The sequence below is a fragment of the Monodelphis domestica genome, chromosome 5 (genome assembly GCF_027887165.1).
Source record: "Monodelphis domestica isolate mMonDom1 chromosome 5, mMonDom1.pri, whole genome shotgun sequence".
Classification (NCBI taxonomy): Eukaryota; Metazoa; Chordata; class Mammalia; order Didelphimorphia; family Didelphidae; genus Monodelphis; species Monodelphis domestica.
This window is the reverse complement of record NC_077231.1, coordinates 323,420,560-323,429,647: the sequence shown is the minus strand read 5'-3', so window position 1 is coordinate 323,429,647 and position 9,088 is coordinate 323,420,560. Positions and strand designations below refer to the sequence as shown.

At 47.9% G+C, this 9,088-nt stretch overlaps 1 long non-coding RNA gene across 1 annotated transcript in view; it reads left to right on the top strand.

Moving 5' to 3' along the window:
• Positions 1-5,938: 5,938 nt before the first annotated feature.
• Positions 5,939-9,088, top strand: part of LOC103095059 (uncharacterized) — a 3,291-nt gene continuing 141 nt past the window's right edge. Inside the window, exons 1-3 of the long non-coding RNA XR_008912553.1 lie at positions 5,939-6,739; positions 7,002-7,052; positions 8,617-8,772. This is a non-coding gene — a long non-coding RNA (uncharacterized LOC103095059). The remainder of the gene's footprint in view (positions 6,740-7,001; positions 7,053-8,616; positions 8,773-9,088) is intronic.

Here is a 9,088-nt window from a genome sequence, read left to right as displayed (position 1 = left end):
GGGAGGGTTGTTAGGGTTTGAGCTTCCCTGTCCTCTGAAGACTTTTGATGGGATTAAGTTCAGTTGGGTTGGACTGGATGTGCGCTAAGGTTAAAACCTCCTGGTAGGCTGGAGCAAATATGGAGGATCTCCACAGCTCTGGCCAGGCTGCCAGCTCTATGCTCCCTCTCCATCTCCTTCCCCGCCCTCTGTGTTAGATGCTCTAAGCTTGTCATAGCCCTGCCCACAAGGTACACCCTCCAGACCAGCACCTTTGCCTGCTCAGAGGTTCCTGCTGCTGCTGGAGGCTCAGTGCTCTAGGTGGGAGGGGGGATGGGTCCTGGGACCTTCCTTCTGTCTGCCCCTTAAACCTGAGTGTTCTCGGATTCCAGATTTTGGGGGGCCATACCTTTTGAATTGAGTCCAGTAGGAGGGTTCCTTGGCTCTCTCTTATTGTTAGATTTGATTTTCAGTCCCCTAAGAGCATTCAGTTTGTGATTGGTAAGGAAGGGTAAACAGAGGTCTGAACTTCTGCTCCTTCTAGGCCACCATATTGCCCCCTTTTATTAGTTTCTTGACAGTGTCTTCTGCCCTCAGATCCTTTGCCACCTGTCCTGTTAATACTTATTGCTAAACTCTAGCTCTGGATGGTTCCCACAATTCACCTCTCCCATTCCTTCTCACCTGCTGCTGAATAGATCTGGAGGAAGTCATTTAGCTAAACCTCAGACCTGGGTTCAACATAATTTTGTGTTATCTAATTTTAACTGGACTGTCCTCCCCACAGGAACCAGCCAATCAACAATCATTTGTTATATGTTCATTGGATGTCAGGCAGTGCTGCAAAGGGAAGGCAAAAATGAGTCCCTGTCCTTAAGGAGCTCATATTCGAATGGGGGTGACAAGAGATATATGAATGACAAATAGACACGTTTGGATCTGGAAACGATAGGGAGCCACTGGAGTTTATTGAACAGGGGTGGGGTGGGGTGATATGGTCAGACTTGCAACTTAGTAAGGTCACTTTGACATCTAAGTGAGTGAGAGCTGTGGCAGGAAGACCCAGCAGCAGCTATTGCAAAAATGCAGGCATAAGATGAACACTTCTGCCAGGGCGGTGACAAAGTTAGAGGAGAGAAGGTTACATTTCTGAGACAGAAGATGTCAAGTAGAAAAAACACAGAACTATTAAATAGTCAAAATCACTCTTTAATCAAGGGAAAAGGGGTTAGTGCTACTAAGTGCGACAACAGAGCTGCTCCCTGAGACTGCACAGAGTCTGGACGCCCTGGTCCCTGACCCGTGGGAGTGCCACTGACTCAGGATGGACTCCAGGGAACAAAAGAACGTGGGGAACCTATATACCATTTGGGGAGTCCAGGGGCAGGGAAAGATGATTGACATCACTATAGCTACAAGGAAATGGGAGTGTTCAAAATATACTGACAGGATACAATCAAGCTTGGGAAAGGAATCATAGCTAGAGGCTGGGGTGCAAGAGAAGGGGATGCTTACAATAGATACTAAAGGATGGTTCCTACTCAGGTATGGATCTTCCTGGGAAAGGTTCTAATACAATAGGGGAGACTACCTAAAACAAAGAGGGCCCTTAACATATGCTTACCTCACCCAGGGTCCCCCACTCAGTCTGAAACTTCTAACTTGGGATTCCCTTCAGGGTAGATTCCCATGGGAACAGGGAACAAGTACAAGCTCCAATCTACAAGCTGAATCTGAACATTGGGGTTCATCAGATCCCACTAGGCCACAAGTTTGGAATTCCTAAATTCCATGTTGACAAAGAAGATACAGTTGAAATGTTTGGTAATATTTTGGGTGCAGGAACTAGGGGGGAGATCAGAGAAAGTAACGAGCTGAAGATGAATTTGAAGCCTGGGTGATTTAGAGGATGGTGATAATACAGAGGAAGAACCAAAGAGTGTCCAGGACAGAATCCAGTTGGATACCCACAGTTAGGAGGCACGATCTACATTAGGGTCCAGCAAAAGGGATTGGGAAGGAGCTGCCAGATAGGTAGGAGGAGAACCAGGAGAGAGTAATGACCCAAAGGTGATTGACAAAGGCTACAGATATCGACTTTGTTGGTATTTCAAAGAATGTTGCTATAAATATTTAGTGTATATAGAGACTTTCTTTGGTGTGTTTAGTTTATATGGGGACTCATCAATGGCTTAGCTTCATTGGTGTATAAGCTCAGTAATTGAATCTCTGGTTCAATTTTTAGTTACTTTAGTTACTTTTTTATTTATTTGTGCATAATTGTAAATTGATTTCCACAATGACTGTATCGATTCGCAGCTCCACCAACAATGCATTGGTATGCCCATCATCCTACAACCTCTCCAACATGGACTATTTCTGTTTTTCTCATCTTCACCCATTTTCAGGGTTTAATAATAAACGCATCATCTTTTCATGAAACTTTTGTTTCTTACCAGCTTCTCCATTACTGCCTAAGCGCCACCCTGTCACCTAGGATTATGCCTCAGTACCATCTTGAATCCTCATTTTCCTTTACTTCCCCAGACACAATCTGTTGTCAAGTCCTTGTTGATTTCACCATTGCAACATTTTATATGTTTACATATAGAAATATATACCAACCACAGAATTTAGTGCGTCCATGATATAATAGTATATCATATAATGTATATAACATAACATCTACATGCATGCATGCATGTAGATGTGTCTGTTTACACACATGCCCAAGTCTCTCCCCTGACACTGTCTCTCACTGGCATGTGCCTTCATTGCCTCACTCATGGACTTTTGATCAACTCTCGTTGGGCTCCATGCCACAAGCATTGATTTTAAATAGGACAGGGAGAGAAGGGGGGAGCAGCAACACCGTCCCTCATGACCTTGTTTCTTCTCTCTTGTCTGGACTATTGTAACAGCCTCTACTGGTTCTCCTGCCTCATTTCTCCCTTCTTCCAGCCATTCTTTTTTTAAACTATTATCTTCCATCTTAAATTCAATACTGTGTATTGGTTCCCAGGCAGAAGAGCGGTAAGGGCTGGGCAATGGGGGATGAGTGTCTTGCCCAGGGTCACCCAGCTGGGAAGTGTCTGAGGCCAGATTTGAACCCAGGACCTCCCCTCTCTGGGCCTGGCTCTCCATCCACCTCGCTGCCCCTTCAACTCATTCTTGCTATAGCTGCCAAAGTGATTTTCTCCAAGCCTAGATCTTGCCATTCTCCTTCTCAATAAACTCTAATAGCTCCCGATTGCTACGAGAATAAAAACACAAACTCTTCTATGTGTCAGCTAATGGCTTCCCAATTAGACTCAAGCCTCCCTTTCCAAGATCGCTTCCAGTGATTCCCCTTCATGGAGGTTCCTGTCCATGTCCAGCCACACTGGCCCCACGGCTGCTTCGCACACACAGTTCATCTCCCACCTCCACGCCTTTGGGAAGCTGTTCCTCCCCCATGTCTAGGAAGCAGCACGTTCCTTCGTGCTTCCTTTTCCTCACAGTTCAGGTTCGCGGCTCCTCTCCGAGGGCTGAGTGTTTCCTCTCTCTCGCCAGGACTGCGTTGACTTTGTGTGAGCCCGATGGGAGGATGGGGAGAGCTGGCCTGAGAGTCAGGGGCGCCGCCTCAAGTCTTCGCTCTGACATACAACCTCTGCCCTTTGGGCAGGAGCAGAGCACGTGTCAGTCTGCGTTGGGGGAGAAGCTCCCTGAATGGAAAGTTCCTGGTGCAAAGAGATGGCTACAACCCAGCTGGCCTCCTGGAGTTCCCCATGATGCCCCTCTCCTGGGCTGCCTCCTTCCCTGCCCTCCTCAGCTGCCTTTCCCACGACGTCTGCTTTGACTTGGGGGAATCTTCCTTATGTTCAAGTGACCTGCCCCCGCCAGGCTTAATAAACGTTCCTGGACAAATGGCAGGATGCCCCTTCGTCTAGGTCTCTCCTTACTCACCAGGGATCATGTCTTATCTCTCCGGAGAACGTCAGCTCCATCAGGGCAGCGCCCGGATCTCCAGGGCAGGCACAGAGCCCAACGCCCAGCAAGAATCCATCGATTTGTTTTTGAAGCCTCTAACTTAGTTAGATGCAGTTCTCAGCAATGGACACAAGGTGGCGCAGATCCATCGCTCATAGATAGTTGGGAATCGTGCTCCGGACTTCACAGAAAGAAGCGAGGGTAGTCAATGGTATGGCCGCTAGGTGGCGCTGTGCCCTACCTGAAGTCAGGAAGTCGCTACTTTGTTGAGTTCAAATCTGGACCCACACTTCCTAGTTGGATGATCTCAGGCAAGGCACTTCGCTCTCTTGGCCTCCGTGTCCCCATCTGTAAAATGACCCGGAGAAAGAAATGGCAAAGCACGGCGGCCTCCCTGTCAAAAAGGCCCAAACAGGCTCACGGAGCGTGGGACATTGCTGAGAAGCAGTGAGTGCATGAAATGCCATTAGCTTCTGGCTGCTCTCTCGGCGGCATGGGAGATGCCTGGAGAATTGGAATCCACGGTCTGGCCCCTTAGTCTCCTCCAAAAAGAATCGAAGGTGCCTCTAGGATCCCACTGATCTGGGAGCTCTGAGTTTTGCTTTTTAAATGAGGCATCCACATTTTATCCTCCTTTCTTCTTTCACCCTATAAGGAGCCCTGAAAACCTGGGGATCCCCCCTCTCCCCAAGCCTCCTTGAGCTTTCTCCTTCATTATCTGCCCCGTGAACTCCTCCTTTCCCTAACTTCCTGTTACTATCAAGGGCTCCATCCTCCTCCCTGACTCTTGCATTCGCCACCCAGATACAGCGTTCTGTCCCTTACTCCCCCCCCCCCCATCCCATAATACCCCATCTGTGGCCAGGCTTGCCCACTCCACCTTCATAAGGTTCCTGATATGCCCTGTTTTCTTCTCTCTTCCGACAATGCCTCTGGAGACCCTTTGGAAAGAGGCTTTCTCTTCCAAGGATTTCCAGAGAGATCCCAAGCAGGTCAGCTGCGGGTGATGGCTTCAGGGCAGCTTTGGAGAGTGGAGTTAGATTTGACTGGAGTCATAGGGACCAAGGTTCAAATCCTGCTGCAGAAACTTACAGGCTGGGTGAACGTGGGTAATTCATTTAACACCTCTCAGGATTATTTTCCTCATCTGTAAAATGGGGAGAAGGGAGTTGTGGAAAAGAAATAGGACTTGGAGTGTGGAGGACCTTGGTTCAAATCCTGCTTCTGACCCTCTAGCTGAGGGAGTCCCTATGGACTCCCAGCCTGTCTCTGAACTTCTAGGATGAGAACCTGGTGGCCGTAGCACTCCCCTCAAGTGCTGAGAGGCTTGGATGTTAGTTTAAGTATCTTAGAAAGACTTTGCTAATGTCGGCCCTTAGTGTTACGACCCCTCCTGCCTTGTAGGTACAGAGCTAAGACGAGGCCATTTGGATGCAATGGGCACGGAGAAGCAGGTGGCAGGCATTCGGGGGCAGGATGTGGGGCAGGGGTCCTCCACACTGGAGAGCCATTGCTTAGGGAGGGCTGGGGTGCAACGGAGCAAGACGTCCCCGTTTAGAACCCAGCCCCAACCACCCCCCAAGTGGCACTCGGTGTCTGGGGGCTCTCAGCCCTGGAGGCTCATGGGGCTGGAAGAGAGGGCTGGGGTGCTCCCTCTGCCCATACTGCTCCTTTCCTGTGCGCCCTGCGAGCTGGGAGGTGGGCTGTGAGGGCTGGGGAGAGTCTGGTGAGCACCTTTAGCAGTGGACTCCGGGGGAAGAAGGTAGCGAGCATCGTCGTCGTGCCCCGGTCTGGGCGCCCCCTCCCAGCTCCCAGGAAGAGTAACACAGACGGAGAAATCGTTTTAATGAAAATGGTTTCATGTTTCTATGTGTCCACAAATACAGTTATTTACAAATTGCACATATGAAAATGCAAAAAGGCCTCTTACATCTTCACGTGCCTTCTCTAAACCTGAATGGAGCTCAGTGACACGACAACGTGCCGGCTGCAGCCAGGGGACAGGACATTTTGTGCGTTAAAAAGAAAGCGACAACGTCGAAACAAAGGATGACTTTACACAATTTACAACTCAACGCTGGCAAAAGGGCTTCAACAGTTGCCTCCATCTACAAAATAAATATTCAAGTAAATTTAATTAGGCAAAACGAGGTTTGGGGGATCACGATTGACAGATTTCAGCTTTGACCAGGTCCTACTTTACATGGGAGAGTCATGGATCCAATGGGTCACTTCTGACGGCTGAGGGGACCGCAGAATGGGAGGGGTAAAGGTCATACAGCTTTTTAATTACGAGAGTTTATTGAAGAGTAGTCAGTTGGGATCAGCAGAGAAGGAGGTCAAGGAAACAGATGTGAAAAGGAGTCACAAGACACAAAAGGCAGATGAGTGGTTTTCTGAATGGTAGACTGAGCTCTGATCATTAGTGGTCAGTCTCCTAGCCTCCCTCTCTTGGGAACTGACCATCTCAAGCTCAGGACCTAGAGGCAGGCTGGCACCAGAGGGAAATGGTCACCTGCAGGACTGGACCTCCAGCATCCCCCAACATCATGAGAGGGCTCTATGCCAAACGCTAGCTTTCCTAGAGAGAGATCTAGACTACATGTGGCTAAACCATTCTAGAACCCAAACCACCTTGGGCTCATTGTCCTTTCCAGAGGGGTTCCGATGTCTGGTACTCCTGGTGACTTAGAACATGGAGCCCTTGTAGAATAACTTATTTACCTTTTGTAACATTTTGTAAATTGATGAATGGAGGCAATTATGATCAAGATAGGATGGAAAGAATAGAGTTCAGTCATTCTGACATTACACAAAATCTCTTTCTCTTTTTCACCCTCTTTCTTCTCTCTCTTCCTCTTCTCCCTCTCTGTATCTCTGTCTCTGTTTGTCTCTCCCTCTTTCTTCTCCCCCCTCCCTTCACTCCAGGCACATTCTCTTTCTTGATTTCCTTCCTTGGAGTTCATCGGAAGAATGGAGATATATAGAGATCTATAGATATTAAGTTATAAGGAAATGCATAGACCATTTAGTCCAAATTCTTTATTTTACAGAGGAGGAAACTGAGGGCTACGAACATGAAGTGGCTGGCCGAAGCCATTAAGGTAGGCGGCTCTGGAGGTGGGGCGAGTACATGAGTTCTGCTTATCCTGGTGAGAGGTACACAGCACCAACTAGAAAATGAACGTGAGGCTGACTGACTTCCAGACCCCAGGCCAGATTGGGTGGTGGCTTAGGTGACCAAGAAGTGGAAGAGACAGGCGAAATTGGGGGAAAAGGAGGGCAGAGGGGCTATGGCAAGAAACTAAGAAATAGAGGGAAGAATGGCAACCTGGATCCTAATCTTGGGGACCTACAAGACTTGATCCAAGCCCCATATCAGTCTGTGGAGACCCCATTGCCCAAGGGCTGAATGACAAAATGGGAACTTCCACTCTCCTCCAAGCCATGTAGCATTGAAAAACAGAGGGTTGGAGTGTGTAGCAAAACAGCTTTGAGGGTCTTAGTAATCCGCCAACTTCCTATTTTGTCTAGGCGTCCGTGTGATCCCAAAGGCCCGATGAATTCTTTCCCTCAGCTTATGTCTCCTTGTTGGAATTTGTTAGAAAAGGGAAACAAGGAAGGCTTCTGATGCTTCCCTTCTGGAATGTGACCCACTTTGAATAAGCCGGAGAGACTCGGAATTTGGGGACAAGGGCCTGGCTCTGCTAGCCTGGGAACCATTAGGTTCCAGACTAATTATCAATGCACAAATAAATGGACCTTCTTGTACCATTTGACCTTCCTTCTAGATAGCTTCTATTGAAGCCATTCAACAAGTCCATAGAATGTTCTGTCAAGGTTTAGTTTTTAAGTAATATTAAAAATCTCCTTTCTGTATCTGCTTTGGGGCTATTCCTCAGGATTCTGGGGGGCTTCTAGCAGGGCTTCCCCCTCCAAACCTTCCTCTTCTCTCCATCCCAAATCACCCAATGAGGATAACCCAGGAGTTATCTTCCAATGGAGCATTTAGTGAATGAGTTTAGACCCCCAATACAGCAGAGATCTCTTCTAAACAAGCATCCATGACCCAAATAAGCCAAACTCTGAATCACAGTTCATTCTGCTAAGAAATATCCAAATGGAAGTTCCCAAGAGGGAGCAAGGGTTAGGCTGTGAGCGTCCACGCTCATGCTCAGCCCTGGCCCCAACCAAGGGGAATTCGCCCGTCTTCACACTTTAAAGAAAACTACTTCCCTCTTAGAAGCAGTCCTGGGCATTGGGTCCAAGGCGGAAGAGCAGTAGGGATGTGGCAATGGAGGACATAGGGTCACCTCGCTTACTGTGCACTTTTGACGGCACCTTCGACTTTCTCCGGAGCATTCGAGTCGGTCCTTTCATCAGATTCTTAGCGCAAAGCTTGGAGGGGGGATCTCCCAAAGGCTCTGATTTTTGAATGCCTTTGGAGTCACCAGAGAAAGGCTCACTCAGAGTCCGGGCCACTTGGGTGCACAGCGATTTTTATGGGATCCGAATGATTTCAAAAATGGTCCCACATGGCTAAGATGGTGGTTCAAGTAGAGATCTTACTGCTTCAATGGTAATTTTTGAAAAGAAAAAAAAGCTGTAGGTAGACAGACATCTAGAATATATGGGAGAGTTCATAAATCACATCCCTTCTTATCAAAGCCAGAGTTCGGGGAAAAGGAGGACCAATAGTTGGCTAAAAGTGACTAAACAAGTTAAAGAATTCATGAACAAAACCTCCGCCGTCTGAACAGAGCAGAACGTGAGGAACGGCATGTCCAGTTCCGTAACCTTCCTCATCAAGCCCCCTTCACAGAAGTAAGTCGTTGCCTACACTAATTTGCTATGCAGAGTATCAGAGAAATTAGGAGACAATAGCACTGGACGTGGAGCCAAGAAGACTTGGGCTCCACTTCTGCCTCAGATCTTCCTCGCTGGGTCACTCCTGGGGTCTCAGTTTCTTTATCTGTAAAATGGAGATAGGGGTAGTGCCTAGTGCAGGATCGTCCTGAAGGCCAAATGGGCCGAGTGTCTTGACAACATATAAATGACAACTATTATTCTTATTAGAGTATTCATTTAAGCAGAATATTTCCCCCCTTTTGGTATATTCTGGATAAATGAAAGGTTTATT